General features: G+C 44.3%; 1 long non-coding RNA gene across 1 annotated transcript; it reads right to left on the reverse strand.

Moving 5' to 3' along the window:
• Positions 1–8,255: 8,255 nt before the first annotated feature.
• On the reverse strand, positions 8,256–17,054 carry LOC136304297 (uncharacterized). The gene is made up of 3 exons (XR_010724462.1): positions 16,980–17,054; positions 16,221–16,363; positions 8,256–9,121 (listed from the first exon to the last, which is right to left on the reverse strand). It is a non-coding gene; the product is annotated as an uncharacterized lncRNA (long non-coding RNA).
• Positions 17,055–18,002: the final 948 nt, after the last annotated feature.

The following is an 18,002-nucleotide window of genomic DNA, read 5'->3' on the forward strand; positions in this document are numbered from 1 at the left end:
AGCCTCAGGAAACTTTCTTGTTATCAAAGAGGAAGAGAAGGTCTGTGTCTGCTGCTGCAGTATCATTCCCCTGCACAAGACAAAAGACCCAACCAGGTTTTCTTGGGAAGAGCAAGCCTTGGCAACACCACAAACAGAAGAGTCCTCCTCAAACAAACACAGAGCACCAAAGGCAACAGGCTGCCTACGCTACAGTGGCTGTTAGGTCTGTGAGGTTACCATGACAAAAGCATGCCACAACAGCAGGGAGTGCTGTGATCCCAAAGCGAGTGCAGTGACTTCTGATTCACTCAAACTTAAGAAAGGGAATACCGAGACTCACCTTGCCATCAGCTGTATGTTTAGTGACCAACTTCTGAGAAAACAATTCAAGTCCTGCTTCCTGCACTAGTTCCTGGTCCTGTTCTGGAATTCCTGTATCTGACTGAATCCTGGCCTTCACACTCTGCAGAGTCTCTTCCTCTGTCACAGGGTAGGTGTGCACAGTTCCCGTAACCATGTTCAAAGCGTGAAGCACCTACCAGAAGAGTAGCATGGCATGAGAAAGGCTGAAGATACATTGGTCATCTTAGAGCAGAGATTGAGGGACCGAAAAAATGACCACCAAGAAACTCTTCAAAGCACTTGGCAGAATCAAGAAGTCACTTTACAGCTACTTCCTAACATTATGGCAAAGTTCTTGTCCTCCATCAAGTGGAAGAGAGGCCACATGGCAGTTAAATACCTGTAGAATCCTCTATCAGAATATGGAACCAAGCATGCACAGAAGCTATTCGCTACTCCCAACAAGCTCAGGGAGTATTTGTCCTCAAAGAAGCAAGAGGAAAGCACCTGTCACTAACGATCAGGAGACAGTTCTATGAGTTTCTGCCTCACTCTTCCTCCTAAGTCCAGGATTCAGAGGCTCAGGAAACTGCTCTCTGGAAAACTTTTTAGGCTAATACAGACATATTGCTTACCTTCAAGTTCAAAATGTCATCCAATGCTTTGAAACACCCATTGGGTCCATAGGTAGGATCTGTACCTCTCTGACGTGGGTGCCACATTAACATGAGTTGCGGCCATTTCTCCAGCCTCCCAGACAAAACACTGAGCAACAAAAACCAGATCAGAAAAGGTAAAAGTTCATTGGCAGTAACGATACGGCCTGTTCTGTGTGGGAGGACTGACAAAACTGCCCCCCTCCTTCTCCCTCCAGCACTCCACCTCTCCCCATCACAAACGCAGTGTTTAGAAGGCAGAAACCAAGACTACACAAGTCTGACAAGTGACAGTAGTACTGCCTGTGTCACGCACTCAGTGTATTCACAGATTAACACAGTAAGGCATACAACACAAACTTGGTCCTTTTGCAGAAGAATCAGTTTATCTCAGCACAGCAATTTTTAGTACTCACCTGTTTAGATTGTTGGGGCAGGGCAAACTGCTAGAAAACTTGACTTCTCCGGATAAGTCTTCTGAAACAACAATATCCAGCTCACTCTTCTGATGCACTTTTGTATGCCTAATGTAAGCGAGTACAATGGTGAAAAAATTGCCCGCCTTTCCCAGCCTGCATGCTAGTAGGCTCTTGAAAGCTACTCTTGACATATAATACAGATGCCACTTTGGTTTCTGTTACCTGCCCTGCGGGAGTCAGCCCTTATCCCATAGAGCAAGGATCAGGAATGCTGAACTTGCTCAGGTGAGTCAAGCCCCCGTGAAAGGGGTCACTTTCCAAAAGGGCAAGAAACATGGGGATATTATCCTCAGAATCAAGGGACCACACTTCTGCTTCCTGTAAACAGGAAAGTCACATCATGCCCACTTACCACCCAGCCACGGTTCACTCACCATTGCACTGGCTGCCAGTTGGGTAGGAATGGTCGGAAGCCTGTAATGCACTCAAAGGCAAGCGTGCCAAAGCTCCAGGAATCCACTGTCACCCTATACTTCTGCTGTTCCAGCAGCTCTGGGGCCTGATACAGTTTACACGCATGAGACAAAGCCAGATGGCTTTGGCCAGAAAGCTCTCAGCTTTCTCTGTCCCTTAACATCTCATTAACATTTGTACAAATAATTAAAGACATTACTGAACGCTGCCTCTCAAGTGCTTTAAGACCCTCCTGGAGTGAGTAGCATAGGTTACTGGCACTCCTGCTTATTTATAACAGATGCAGGTAGCACAAAACCCAGTCTCAGCAAAACCCAGCGTCAGCAAAAAAGCAGTCACCTTTGCTAGCTTCAGCACCACAAACGCACCCCATACCGTGCAAGTACCTAATCCCAGCCCAAAGCTTGGTAACAGTTAATTCTATCCCACTAGAAAGCAGTAGCTGCTCTTCTAGCTGAATTCCTTTCTTACCAAGTACTGCAGAGTCCCAACAAAGGATGTGCACAGGCTCCCCTGATCCAACTCCTTAGCATAACCAAGGTCAATGATTTTGTGTATTAACTGAAACACACAACAGAGAATAAGAATGCCAGACTGAAGTCCTGTTAAAAGCACATCATACAGCAGAAAGAAAAGGTCTGGCTCTTCAAAGCTATGCAGGAAAGGTGCCAGTGAAGAGATAGAAGCAGAAATGGGAGGCTACTGTAGATTTCTAAAACCACAATGAATTTGAAGGTGTTGTAGCACACTTAGCAGTTACGCCTCTAGCTCCTTCCGATCTTTGGTCAATCAGTACAGTCTGCTTCTTTCCTTAATAGTTGAAAGTCAAAATGTCAGGTGTTAACAGACGTCTAATACAACGTCTCACCTCAGCTGCACACAGAATACTATGTGACAGTGACCTGAGACAGGTGTTATCCTGGGCTGAGTGCTCTTGCAGAGGGACCATGTAACTGCATGAAGCACATGCAGGTTCCTTGTAAGTTTACTTGTCTGTGCAGGTAGAGACGACTGCTTCCTGCTTACCCTTTGCTCTCCTTGCTGCAGCACAATGTTCTCTGGCTTCAGGTCTCTATGGATGATCCTGTTCTCATGAAGGTATCTGAGAGCAGAAGCTGAGACAGAAAAAGCCAGTTGTTAGAGCTAAGTAACAGTACCTAGCATGAGCTCAGTAAGGATTCATCTATTCTATCTAGTAATAAGCATGGCTTTCACATCAGACCTTGTACAATCAAACATACAATGAAACACTGAGTGTCAGGGGTAAAGTCAGCACCATAGAACTCTGGACACAAATTGAGTTCTCTCTCCGGATGTTCCCTCACATCCTTCCTGTAAACTGTAGTAATGCTGGCTAGCTTCCAGTAGGCAAGAACCTCCCCAGACTCCCAACACTTTTGGGAAATGATCAAGATCATAAAAGGTCAGTCTGAAATGGAGTCACTAAGGTCACTACTGTATATCTGGAGAGTGGACTCAGGACTAAAAGGGTTTCCATAGTTCAGACAACTGAAGGTACTGCCACCACTTACCAATGTCAGATAACAAGATAAGAATAGCTTCTTCCCGCAAGCCACAGCAATTCTCCAGCTGGTCCAGGTACTGCAAGTAAGGAACACAGAATGTAGTCTTTCCCTTCTCTATCCCGAGGGAACTCCAGAGTTCCACAAATTCTCAGGGATGCAAGAAGTTTCAGCAACAGCAATTAAATTCTCCAGAAGCACAAAACTCTATGGACTGTGACTTGCGGTAGCAGCAATTACAGCTTTGTGCCTTGGTTTAATTGCATGGGAAAGAAGATGAAAGAAGTCACTGTCATCCCGTTTTCATCCTTCTATTTGTTCCATCCCTCTTTGCCTGACAGTATCAACTCCCATCTGAGGCCTAAGGTCTGTGTTTTAGCTATGGGCAGATTATAGCAAAGGTCAGAAAAGCCTTAGGATTAGAACTACCATGTGTTATCTCTTCCTATGACAGACAAGAGTTCATCACTTTCAGGAAGGGTACAGCCTACAGATGCACCTACCCCACAATGGTACCACATCTACATGACACCTTACAATCTTCCACTAGGGATCAATGAAGGTTCTCTCCCAAGAGTACTGATAGACGAGTCAGACTATGTAAATCGATTTGGAGAAAGCAGAAACTCTTCTTGGTGGATTGAAGAGGGCTTTGAAGTGTAAAGCTGCTGAAGAGATTAGAGGGAATAATGTATAGTTGTGACTGCATAGAAGGGACATACAGAAAGATGCTGCAACAAATAAATGAGACTATCAGAAAAAAAGCTAGCCTGCCAGACCATTGCCATAACTCTGCCTTTTTAGCAAAAGCGTATGATACTAGTAAAAACTAAAGGCTTAGTTGGGAAGAATCGGTAGAAATATTGAAAATAAGTCCTCACCTATCATCAAGCAAAGTCATTTTGCCTACACATTCTCTACACAAGAGAGAATCTTCACTCTCACCCAAAGTAGCAGTCTACAAGAAATGCAGATCCTCTTAAACCACAGTTAACACAAACTGACCCTTCAGCAGACCCTCTGCAAGAGATCTCTTAAGTAGGTGTCAGTAATCAGAATCTCAATTAACGCATTTAAATCACCATTACACTGCATCATCAGATAAGCCCATCTCTCTAATAGTGCACATGGTACTACTGTTGGCATCCTACAATTTAGGGAAAAAGTACTTGGAATTTACTTCTGTATTATTCCCCAGGAAGCACTCTCTCAGTTTCCTCCAGATGTAAATGAGTGTGCTTTAGCTTATCGAGTTTCTAAGTTTATCAAGTAAAAGCACATCTGGATCCAGCCTGGCAGTTTCCCTAGGAAGACCAGGACAGTTAGACCAGACAGCTGAGAAGTGATGGGTTGAAAAAATGTATAAAAAGAATTCTCATCATTTAAAACTTTCATTTAAAGTTACACCTTGAACTCCATTCACACTGTAAACTTCCTTTGTTCAACATCCTATCTTTTGTCTCTACAGATAATTTGATCTTTAGAGCTGATGTGAAAAACACTCCGAATGGAAGGCAAGCTCCCATGTCTCCTTGTGCTGGTAGGAGCAATCATGACTGTCCAGTGCCAGGTAAGAGGCTAAGGCATCAAATAATTCTCTTGCCATCTTCCTGTATTTTCAGCAGCATTTCTTTGCCATTGGCTGCAGCTGTCTGCATCAGACAGAATGAGAATCTGCTTAGCTCACTACAAACCAGAGGAAGAAAAATGTTACAAAGTGGTCTATCATTGTGGATGTGTTATGTGTTATCCTGGCTCGTTTTCATTTCAAGACTTGCAAGTAAACAAGTCTTCTCCGGGTATTCTTGGTGTATCTGTTCACTGTCACCTTTCACTGTTAATAAGAACTCCATTGTAACCAGCCTTCCGTCTTCTATGGTCATCATCTTCATCACTATTCTCACTTAAAACTGCACGTCAGTGGTTCCCTTGTCCCCTCACTTTAAGCCTCACACCACACACAGCTTGAGTAAATGCTACACAATTCCAGAACGTTTACTCCCTTTCTCAAAAAATTGCTATCCCACCTTTCCTCCTTCTTATCTTCTTTCTCTTGTGGCCTAATCAAAGAAGCTTTCTAAATTGGTTTCCTCCACTAAACTTTATCCAAAATATTTCATTTAACTGGCTGCAAGAGACATGTCTCTTAAAGATAATCAAGCTACAAAGTCTCACGGGGAAACTGCATGTCAGTGAGCAAAAGTAACTGCTTGTTGACTGTACCTACCTTGGAAATTATTTGCTTGAACCTCCTTCAAATAGCAGAAAGCTGGCAAGCTTTAGTTAGCATTTGCAACGCCCCAAGAACACATAATGACTTCACACACAATGTGAGTACGGCATATCCCAAATTCACCTCACTCAGATGACAAGCAATCACCTGGTAATCTGTGGAACAAAATGATTTACAATTCTTAGGAACCCATACTGAGGTACTAGAGGCACTTTTCACTGTACTGTCTGACAAGAGGGCAGACAATTCCTCAGAGCTTCCTGATTTACATGCCCTTAAGAAAAGGACTGACTCTTTGAAGGTACTTGTTCTCTCATCTTTTTTAAGAGAGCAGTTACTCACAGAATTAACCTTCTTTGCTTGCAGGGCTTACACATGCGTTTCAAACGAGGAGCCAGATCTAGAGGTAAGCTAGGCTAACTAAAACCATGTTAGCTGGAGCATTATGAACATGGGAGGGGAATGCAAATCATGCTGAGGAAACAGAGCCTGAGAGCTTTTGGTCATGGTTATGTGGATGAGAGACTCAGAAGGCAAAATACCAGCGCATTAATACCATCCACAACAAAGTTTTCCCCTCCCTCTGCTCTTCTTGAAAGAAAGAGAGACGAGTCAATAGTGGAACAGTACATTTGGCAGCACAGCAGCGAGAGAGATGGGACCGTTGTGGTCGGAGAAGGAAAAAGGGCAACCCATTAGACAGATGCTCCCATCACAGATGCTTTTCTCCTGGAAATAGAAGGGAGTCCTTTTGCTCAGCCAGGTCTTTTCCCTGAACTAAAAGAGGATTTCCTTTCTCCGATTACAGCCATTTGCACAGATAATTCATCTGCAGAAATTTACCAATACAGGGGGACCTGGCTGAGGCTTTCAGGGAGCAGAATCGAATACTGTAGGTGTGACAGTGGTCGGAGTCACTGCCACACTCTGCCTGTCAGAGGTAAGTATGACAAAGAAAAAGGAAATGGTGAGAGCTTGTCCATCTAATCATCCACTGTCAGGGCCAGAGTTACTGCACAGAAAATTCGTCTGGGAATAGAAGAGGATAGAAAAGAAAATACCAGTATACACTGTCATGGGCGGGACTAAGTGGGAGTGGGCATGGAGCTGAGAAAGTCTGACAGAATATGTGAAGAGAATGAAACAGAGAAAAAAATTGAAGCGCTACACAAAAAGGCTGTAAGCACATGGCAATAACAGGTGGGTAGGGAAAAACAGAACAGGCTAAAAGAGACTGACAGGAAAATGAAAGGTGTGTATACATTTCCAGCTTCTTGCTTCTGTGAAATCTTAACAGTATTTCCTGGCTTTGGCTTATTCCACAGCCTGCACCAGAAATAAAGGCTACAATGGGGGCCAGTGTTCACAGGCATATTATTCCCCACAGCTCTTCATCTGCCAGTGCCACCAAGGTTTCTCAGGGAAGCAGTGTGAAATAGGTGAGTATACCGCAGCAACTGCTGTGAACAATGCTATTGCGGTTAGCTGTGCAGTACACAAGGATGAGATACCCAGAAGCTCCTGCTGTAGGCTAGGCTCTCTAGTAAGTTGTCTTTTTTTATTCTAAAGCTAATACTACAAAGAACTTTTAAGCACATCTTGGTTGTTCTAGGTGTCTCTTAATAAAACTCTAAATTTTGTAACTGAAGACCTTCATACACACTTACAGACTGCCTGACAGGGCATTTTCACTGACTTACTAGACAAGACATTTGAGAGCCAAGTTTAAACAGAACAGAGACTGGGGAAACTGTCAGGGAAAAGAATTGGTATGCTGTCCTTAGATTTTCAGATCTTACCTTGTTTTCAGATACTGAAGTTAAATGCGACAAAGACACTGGAGTAACATATAGGGGTATCTGGAGCACGGCAGAGAGTGGAACTGAATGTTTAAATTGGAATAGCAATGGCCTGGTGGACTGGTTCTCTCCACAAACAGAGAAGCTTCTGCAGCACGGAAAGTGCTTCTCTTAGCCTGGGAAGCGAGAAAGCGCCTGTTCTCTGCGCCAAGTGCAGTCAGCGGTTCAACGCTGCAGGCAGGCTGGGAACAGCGGCTGGGCGCCGTTTCTGAGCTCTCCACAAGCAGAGAAGCTTCTGCGGCACGGAAAGTGCGTCTCCTAGCCTGGGAAGCGAGAAAGCGCCTGTTCGCCGTGACTAGTAACTAATAACTAGGACTAGTTCCATTGACGCATGCCACACGAGTTTCTTCACCTTACATAGCTTTCATTTCTACTTATGAATGCAATTGACTTTCCCTGCTGTTACTAGTTTTCCTCAGATTTTTAGTCCAGAGGGACTTTTATCCAAAAGGTCCAGGGACAAATAAGCACCAGAGTTTAACTTAACTGTGTTTTCATTCATTTCCACTGTGCTTAAAATTCAAGACTTAAATAAAACTGAAAACACTCCTTCTGCAGTATCCTATACGTAGAATTTGAAAGTTTAAGTAAACTTTAGCATTCCAAGTAACAAGAATTTCCTGTGATCCCCATTTTAATGATGGAGAAGTGGAGCCTCCTCACAATTCCACAGGAGAGCTGGCAAAACCAGGAATGGGTGTCATAATTTCGATCTATAACCACAGGCATACATTATTTGCTAGATAATATTTTTCTTACGTTGTCTCTGAGTTCTGCACATCGTACCACTCAATGCTGTTCTGATTAGTAAGACGAGCTGCTTTTCAACCTACTTTGTAACTCTATTTGCCTGAGCTCCCTCCTCTTACTGCATTCTTATGGTGCAAATGGTGTAAGTCGTTAACTTTCTATTACTGTATTCTGTCTCAGCTGTGCTTTTGATGATTACTTGCATCGTGCACTGGGAACGTGTGGGCACGAGGAACTGTGTGGTCTCCGTACTATGGCTGCCTCTTCTTACTGACATCTCTTGACAGGCAGTTTTTCTGGCTGGAAGCTTTGATTCTCAAATAATATGCTAATAGTTAATTATGCTGTCTTCTGATTGTGATGGAACGTGAACAACTGTATTAATAACTAAAACGGGCTTTTTCTTTTCCATGTGTAGTGGTTTGGAAGCAAAACAAATGAGAGGCTCCAAGTCAGAGATACAATTTAATAGGAAAAAAAAAAGGAAAGAAAGTAAACTAAAATAGATGCAATAATACAAAAGACCACTGACAGAGTCAGAATACAACCTGAGCAGAGTGATGGAAGCAGTCCAGATGAGGTGGTCTTCCTGAAGCAGTGATCCTGTAGAAAGGTCTGGTAGCTCGGGTCCTCTGGGAATCCAGAGGGTAAGCGCCCCTCTGGTGTTCAGAGTCTCAGCTTATATCCAGGCTGGAATGCTTGGTTCCTCCCTCTGGGCGGAGCATCTCACAATGGGATGGTGAGTCATGTGATAAGGCCTGATGGGCCCATTAACAGGAGGTAGTCCAGGAGGGGGTTATCTGTGAGCTGTGTAGCAAAGGTGCTGATGGGCCCATTAACAGAAGATAAGCCAGAGTGGAGGAGGCAGGGAGCACTGCCTCACCTGGTTTCAGCAGTTCATGAAGATGGTGATAGAATATACTTCAACCCAGGACAAATTTTTAAAGCCCCAAAATCCCCTAAATTCACCCCAAAATTTCCACCCAAAATCCCCTAAATTCACCCCAAAATTCCCACTAAAAATTGGGATTTTTAGAGCCCCAAAATCCCTAAAAATTCACCCCTAAAATTTCCCCCCAAAATGCCAAAAATCACCCCAAAATTCCCACTAAAAATAGGAACTTTTAGAGCCCCAAAATCTCCCAAAATTCACCCAAAATGCCCCAAAAATGACCCCAAAGATTCCCACTAAAAATCGGGATTTCAGAGCCCCAAAATCCCAGAACATGACCCCAAAATCCCGACTGAAAACTGAGATGTTTTTAAGCCCCCAAATCCCCCAAATTCACCCCAAAATTCCCACCCAAAATCCCCCAAAATTCCCATTAAAATTGAAATTTTTAGAGCCCAAAAATCCCCAGAATTCACTCCAAAATTTCCTGCTTAAAGTGGGAATTTTTAAAGCCCCAAAATCCCAAAAATTCCCCCCAAAAATTGAGATTTTTAAAGCCCCAAAATCCCCCAAATTCACCCCAAAATTCCCACCTAAAATCCCTCAAAAAACCGCAAAATTCCCGCTAAAAATTGGAATTTTTTAAGCCCCCAAATCGCCTAAAGTCACCAAAAATTTGGAATTTTTAAAGCCCAAAAATCCCCTAAATTCACCCCAAAATTTCCACCCAAAATCCCAAAAATTTACTCCAAAATTCCCCCCCAAAATTGAGATTTTTAAAGCCCAAAAATCCCCTAAATTCACCCCCAAATTTCCACCCAAAATCCCAAAAATTTACTCCAAAATTCCCCCCCAAAACTGAGATTTTTAAAGCCCAAAAATCCCCTAAATTCACCCCAAAATTTCCACCCAAAATCCCTAAAAATGATACCAAAATTTCCACTGAAAACTGAAATTTTTTAAGCCTCAAAATCCCTCAAATTTACCCCAAAATTCCCCCCAAAAATTGGGATTTTTAGAGCCCCAAAAATCCCAAAAATTCACCCAAAAATTGGACTTTTAAAAGCCCCAAAATCCCCAAAATTCACCCCAAAATTTCCACCCAAAATCCCTAAAAATTTACTCCAAAATTCCCACTAAAAATTTGGATTTTTAAAGCCCCTAAATCCCCCAAAATTTACCCCAAAATTCCCACTAAAAATTGGGATTTTCAGAGCCCCAAAATCCCTAAAAATTCACCCCAAAATTCCCACCCCAAATCCCCCCAAAAAAACCCAAAATTCCCACTAAAAATTGGAACTTTTAGAGCCCCAAAATTCACCCAAAATGCCCCAAAAATGACCCCAAAAATTCCCATTAAAAATCGGGATTTCAGAGCCCCAAAATCCCAGAAAATGACCCCAAAATCCCGACTGAAAAATGGGATTTTTAGAAGCCTCGAAATCCCCCAAATTCACCCCAAAATTTCTACCCCAAATCCCCCCAAAAATTCCAAAATTTCCACTAAAAATTGGCATTTTTAGAGCCCCAAAAATCCCAAAAATTCACCCAAAAATTTGAATTTTTGAAGTCCCAAGACCTCCAAAATTCACCCCAAAATTTCCACCCAAAATGCCAAAAATCACCCCAAAATTCCCCCCCCCAAATTGGAATTTTTAGAGCCCCAAAAATTCACCCCAGAATTTCCACCCAATATCCCAAAAAATGACCCCAAAATTTCCACTGAAAACTGAAATTTTTTAAGCCTCAAAATCCCTCAAATTTACCCAAAATTCCCCCCCAAAATTGGGATTTTTAGAGCCCCCAGAATCCCAAAAATTCACCGAAATATTCGAATTTTTGAAGCCCTAAAATCCCCAAAATTCACCCCAAAATTCCAAAAATTTACTCCAAAATTCCCACTAAAAATTTGGATTTTTTAAAGCACCCAAGTCCCCAAAATTCACCCCAAAATTCCAACTAAAAATTGGGATTTTCAGAGCCCCAAAATCCCCCCAAAAAACCTCAAAATTCCCACTAAAAATTGGAACTTTTAGAGCCCCAAAATCCCCCAAAATGCCCCCAAAATTACCCCAAAAATTCCCATTAAAAATCAGGATTTCAGAGCCCCCATATCGCAGAAAATTACCCCAAAATTCCGACTGAAAAATGGGATTTTTAGAAGCCCCAAAATCCTCCAAGTTCACCCCAAAATTCCCACCCAAAATTCCCACTAAAATTGAGATTTTTTAGAGCCCAAAAATCTCCAAAATTCACCCCAAAATTTCCTGCTGAAAGTGGAAATTTTTAAAGCCCAAAAATCCCCAAAATTCCCCCCAAAATTCCCACCTAAAATCCCTCAAATTTACCCCAAAATTCCCACTAAAAACTGGGATTTTTAGAGCCCCAAAAATCCCAAAAATTCACCCAAAAATTGGAATTTTTAGAGCCCCAAAATCCCCTAAATTCACCCCAAAATTTCCACCCAAAATCCCCTAAATTCACCCCAAAATTCCCACTAAAAATTGGAACTTTTAGAGCCCCAAAATTCACCCAAAATGCCCCAAAAATGACTCCAAAAGATCCCATTAAAAATCAGGATTTCAGAGCCCCCAAATCCCAGAAAATGACCCCAAAATTCCGACTGAAAAATGGGATTTTTAGAAGCCCCAAAATTACCCAAATTCACCCCAAAATTCCCACCCAAAATCCCCCCATTAAAACCCAAAATTCCCACTAAAAATTGGGATTTTCAGAGCCCCAAAATCCCCAAAAATTCACCCAAAATTCCCCAAAAATGACCCCAAAAATTCCCACTAAAAATCGAGATTTCAGAGCCCCAAAATCCCAAAAAATGACCCCAAAATCCCGACTGAAAACTGAGATATTTTTAAGCCCCAAAATCCCTCAAATTCACCCCAAAATTCCCACACAAAATTCCCACTAAAATTGAGATTTTTTAAAGCCCAAAAATCTCCAAAATTCACCCCAAAATTTCCTGCTGAAAGTGAAAATTTTTAAAGCCCCAAAATCCCCTAAATTCACCCCAAAATTTCCACCCAAAATCCCCTAAATTCACCCCAAAATTCCCACTAAAAATTGGAACTGTTAGAGCCCCAAAATTCACCCAAAATGCCCCAAAAATGACCCCAAAAATTCCCATTAAAAATCGGGATTTCAGAGACCCAAAATCCCAAAAAATGACCCAAAAATTTGCCCCAAAAATCAGGATTTCAGAGCCCCAAAATCCCAAAAAATGACCCCAAAATTCTGATTGAAAAATGGGATTTTTGAAGCCCCAAAATTACCCAAATTCACCCCAAAATTCCCACCCAAAATCCCCCAAAATTCTCACTAAAATTGAGATTTTTGGAGGCCCCAAATCCCCAAAAATGACCCCAAAATTCCCACTAAAAATTGGAATTTTTAGGAGCCCCAAAATCCCCAAAATTCACCCAAAAATTGGAATATTTGAAGTCCCAAAACCCCCCAAATTCACCCCAAAATTCCCACTAAAAATTTGGATTTTTAAAGCCCCCAAGTCCCCCAAATTCACCCAAAATTCCGACTGAAAATTGGGATTTTTGATGCACCAAAATCCCCAAAATTCTCCCCAAAAATCCCAAAAAAACCCCAAACCCCCTCCCAGTACAAATCAGTACAAACCAGTAAAGAAAAACCCCAAACCAGTATAAACCAGTACAAACCAGTCACCCCAAATCCCTTCCCAGTTCATCCCTCTTCATCCCAGTGACCCCTAAACCCTGTCCCCGTACAAACCAGTAAGGAAAACCCCCAAACCAGTACAAACCAGTATAAACCAGTACAAACCAGTACAAACCAGTATAAACCAGTAACTCCCAGTATCCCCCAGCGCCGGGCCCTGGCCCTGAGCCGCTCCCTGAAGGCCGCCGAGCGTCGAGAGATCCCAGTTCAAACCAGTACGGACAGGTGAGGGCACTGGGACGGGGACTGGGGGGCACTGGTTTATACTGGGATGGACTGGGAGTGGGTTTGGGGTCACTGGTTTATACTGGGATGAACTGGGAGTGGGTTTGGGGGTTACCGGTTTATACTGGGATGAACTGGGAGTGGGTTTGGGGTCACTGGTTTATACTGGGATGAACTGGGAGTGGGTTTGGGGGTCACTGGTTTATACTGGGATGAACTGGGAGTGGGTTTGGGGTCACCGGTTTATACTGGAATGGACTGGGAGTGGGTTTGGGGTCACTGGTTTATACTGGTTTATACTGGTTTCGGGGTTTCTGGGCATGGTGTAACCATGGCCCCTCCCCCCACAGGTGAACCGACTACGCCCCTCGTCAGGCCACGCCCCCTTCCCTTATATGGAGCGACAAGGGCGGGACAAACTGGGCGGGGCCTGGGGGTTACTGGGTTGTACTGGGAAGGAGTGGGAGGGGCCAATGCGGCTCTGACCCCGCCCACCTCACTGACGCGCCAGCCTTATGTAAATTTATGCAAATGACAAGCGAAATAAACGCGGGTGACGTCATTTGTATGCCGAGGAGCAAAGCGGCGCTGGGGGAATGATGGGATAAACCGAGGCACAGAGCGCCGCAGGGCATGACGGGATACACCGAGGCGCAAAGTGGCGCTCTGGGGCATGACGGGATACACCGAGGCGCAAAGCAGCGCGGGGCATGACGGGATACACCGAGGCCCCAAATGACCCCAAAATGGTCCCGAATTTCCCCCCCAAAAAATCCGCCCCAAGTTTCCCCAAAACTCCCCAAAATTCCCCTCAAATTTCCCAAAAAATCTAAAAAAATTCCCAAAATTTCCTCAAAAGTCCCAAAAAATTACCAAATTTTACCAAAATCCCCCCAAAATTCCCAAAATTTCTTCAAAAATCCCCCAAAATTCTTCAAAATTCCCCAAATATCTCCCCCAAAATTGTCCCCAAATCCCCCCCAAAATCGACCAAAATTCTCCCGAATTTCCCCCCAAAAACAGCCCACAAAAATTCCCAAAATTTCCTCAAAAATTCCCCAAATTTTACCAAAATCCAAAAAAAATTCCCAAAATTTTGTCAAAAATCCCCCCAAATTCCCCAAAATTTTCAAAATTTTTTTCAAAAATTATCCAAATTCTCAGAAATTTCACCAAAATCTAAAAAAAATCCCAAAATTTCTACAAAAATTGCAAAAATTCCCCCAAATTTCTCAAAATTTCCTTCCCAAATTTCTCAAAATTTCCCTTCCACATCACCCAAAATTTCCCTCCCAAATCACCCAGAATTTCTCACGACATGACCCAAAATGGTCCAAAAATTCCCAGGATTTCACCATTCCTTCTCCAAATTCCTCCGAATCCCCCGAATTTCCCCCTAAAATTCCCAATTTTTCCCAAAATTCCCCCAAATAACCCCGAAATTTCCGGAAAAAAAAACGCCAAATTTCCCCCAAAAAGTCCCAATTTTTTTCCCAAATTCCTCCCAAAATCCCCCAAAATTTCCCCCCAAATCCCCTGAATTTTCCCAAAATCCCCAAAATTCCCCCAATTTTTTCCAAATTACCTGAAATTTCCCCCAAATTCTCCCAAATTGCCCAAAAAATTCCCCCAAATTTGCCCCAAAATGACCCCAAATCCTCAAAATTCTCCCAAAATTCCTTCAAAACGCCCCAAAATTCCCCCAAATTTTCCCAAAATCCGCCAAATTCTCTCCCCGCAGAGCGCCCACTGGTGGCCCTCGAGCTCAGAAAGTTTTGGGGGAAAAACCCCGAAATTTGGGGAAATGTGGGGTGAAAATTTGAGAATTTGGGGGAAATTTGGGATTTTCGGGGTCGTTTTTAGGGGAATTCTGGGGGGGAAAATGGAGGATTTGGGAAATCTGGGAGAAAATTTTGGGGAAATTTTGGGAGATTTGGGGTGAAAATTGGGAATTTGGGGATTTTGGGGGGAATTTTTAGGGGATTTTGCGGGAAAATCGGGAAAATTTTGGGATTTTTTGATGGTTTGGGGTCGTTTTTAGGGGGATTTTTGGGGAAAATTTGGGGGAAAAGCCCCAAAATTTGGGAAAATTGGGAAAAAAATTGGGAACATTTGGGGGGATTTGAAAGATTTGTGAATTTTTGTGGAAAATTTTGGGGAATTTTGGGGGAATTTTTTGAGGATTCTGTGGGAAACTTTCGGAATATTAAAAAAAATTGGGAAAAATTGGGAAAAATGGGGAAAAACTGGGGAAAATGGGGAAAAATTGGGAAAAATTGAGAAAAATGGGGGAAAATTGGGAAAAAATTGGGAAATTTTGGGAATTCTGGGGGAAAATTTTGGGAATTCTTTCGAGGAAAAAAACTTGAATTTTTTGGGGGGGGAAATTTGGAGTTTTTGGGAAGTTTGGGGATTTTTGTGGGAATTTTGAGGGATCCCCCCTCTGCCCCATAGATCCCGAATCCCAAACCCCGCCCCACAGATCCCATCCCCGCCCCACAGATGGCTCCTGCCCCACAGATTGTCCCGCCCCCGTCTCTGCCCCACAGGAGCCGCTGGAGCCGCCCCACAGGATCCGGCGCCCCCCGAGTGACCTCCTGAGCAACCCCTGCCACGGTGAGCCCCACGGCTGAGCCCTGACTCACGGATCTGTGACCCACGGCTGAGCCCTGACCCACAGAGCCCTGACCCACGGGTCTGTGACCCACGGCTGAGCCCTGACCCACAGAGCCCTGCCCCACAGAGCCCTGACCCACGGATCTGTGACCCACGGCTGAGCCCTGACCCACAGAGCCCTGACCCACAGAGCCCTGACCCACGGCTGAGCCCTGACCCACGGCTGAGCCCTGACCCACAGAGCCCTGACCCACAGATCTCTGACCCACGGCTGAGCCCTGACCCACAGAGCCCTGACCCACAGAGCTCTGATCCACAGATCCCTGCCCCACAGATCCCTGCCTTGCCAGGGGCCGGGGCTCAGGCCTTGGCCTTTTGGATTCATGGAACACATCCAGGTTTGCTCAGCACCAGAGACACCTTTGCCTTGTCTGTCCCCACCTGTCATCAGTGCCTGCAGTGATGGAACCTGGGGACACTTTCTCCATTGGGTCTCTCTGTGTTTCTCATTAAAACTGCAAAAAACTTCAGTGTTTAAATTTACCTTTGAGTTCTTGAGAAGTTTTTGGAACACTCTTTCAGGGACAGAGTTGAATGGAAACACCAAATCCACGGGAGGGTCGTTCAAGTCCTTGTGCTGTTTCTGTGCTGCTGAGCTGGGCCGGGCTCCTGGCACAGAGGCAGCTCCTTGCAACAAAGGAAACTTTTAGAAAGACATTTCTCCTGAGGAGAAATCCTCCTTCAGATGGGTCACCTGTATTATTTGAAATGTAGACTCAGAGTGAAAGTTTACAGTGGCATAACAACCTTTTCTGTTCCTTTCTCATTAATTGTTAACCCTCTCCTTTTTGTTTGTTTTGGTTAATTTTGCTTTTAACAGCAGAGAACATCATTCTTACATGGAATAGTAGGTTTTGCACTTAGGCTAATTGATATCTACGCCTATAGAACCCATACCTATGGAATATTAAGTTTTAAATACAATACGTATGTTTCATAAGTAAATAAACACGTTGAAGTGAACAAGTGTCCCCCAGCCCCTCCAGGATCCCCAACTGTTCCCTCAGCGCCCATTCCCCGCCCCCAAAGCGTCCCCGGATCCCTTGAACGCTGCGACCCCACAGATTCCCCTTAGAGCGACTTCAGGGATTCATCTCCAATCATCCCCCCCGGCCTCGGAGCCCCTCGGAACACGGTTCTGCGCCTAAAAACTCCTGCCCCGCCCGGGGCCCTAGAGAGCTCGGTTACAGCTCCCCAAGCTCCCCGCAAGTGCTCCCGAGCCGTACACGTTCCCCCCGAGGACCTCAAATCGCGGCTCGGACACAAAAGTGTCCCCAAAGCGCCTTCCCGGAGCCCCAGACGCCGCGTTCGAGCCACTTCCGGGACTACAGCTCCCAGCATGCTCCGCGGCGCACTTGGAGCGCTACTCCAGCCGTGACTCCATCTCCCATCATGCCCCGCGCCCCGCCGACAGCCATTGGAGCTGCGCCTCGACCTCCCGTGATGCTCCGCGGCGCCGTTCAAACCCTGTTCTACCCGCGCCTACAACTCCCATCATCCCCCGCGCCCCAGAGAGGCCCCTCAGAGCCCCCCAGGTGCCCGCCCGGACCCCGAAGGGCCCCGGATTCCCCTCCCTCACCTCCAAGTGCCCCCCTGGACCCCGAATTGTCCGACAGAATCCCTAAGTGCCCCTCCAAGTGTCCATCCGGTTCCCAAACGTGTCCTCCAGACCCTCAAGTTCTCTCCAAATTCCCTGCCCCAAATGTGCCCCAGAAAAGTCTCCATGAACCCCAAAGTTGCCCCTTTTACCCCTGTCGGAGAAAATGCTAAAGAAGATGACAAAAGGACTAAAAATAGAGCAAATCAGCATGAAGAAGAAGAAATCAATAGCCAGTAGTGGTCAATCAATTCATGAAGGGAAGTGTGTTACTTAGAACCAATGACCAATAACTTTCTTCGTTGCTAAAAATATATTGATTTTTTAATGTCAATATAAAAATTAGCTAATAAAATATAGAAAAATGTTATTATAAAAAAATTAAATTTCTAATTTTATTATTTACATAAGTTTGTTTTTATAAAAAAATGCTGAATTTTCTTTGATGTTTTGGGAGCGCAGTCCACGGTGGGTGATGTCACACGTGGTGAGGCTGGGTGAGAAGCAGGTTGTCCAAATAGGGTCAGCCTGCAAGGGGCTCATTCTTCGCTGTGCTCAGAACTCCTAAGGAGACATTCAGCACCAAGATCACCTAAAGAACGCTTCAGTCAACTCTTCAATGAAATGAAAAATAAAAAAAATACTCCTGCAATTAAAAAACCAAAAATC

Source organism: Chamaea fasciata, unplaced genomic scaffold, assembly GCF_029207755.1.
Source record: "Chamaea fasciata isolate MVZ Bird 193981 ecotype frontalis unplaced genomic scaffold, bChaFas1.0.hap1 SCAF_68, whole genome shotgun sequence".
Lineage (NCBI taxonomy): Eukaryota > Metazoa > Chordata > Aves > Passeriformes > Sylviidae > Chamaea > Chamaea fasciata.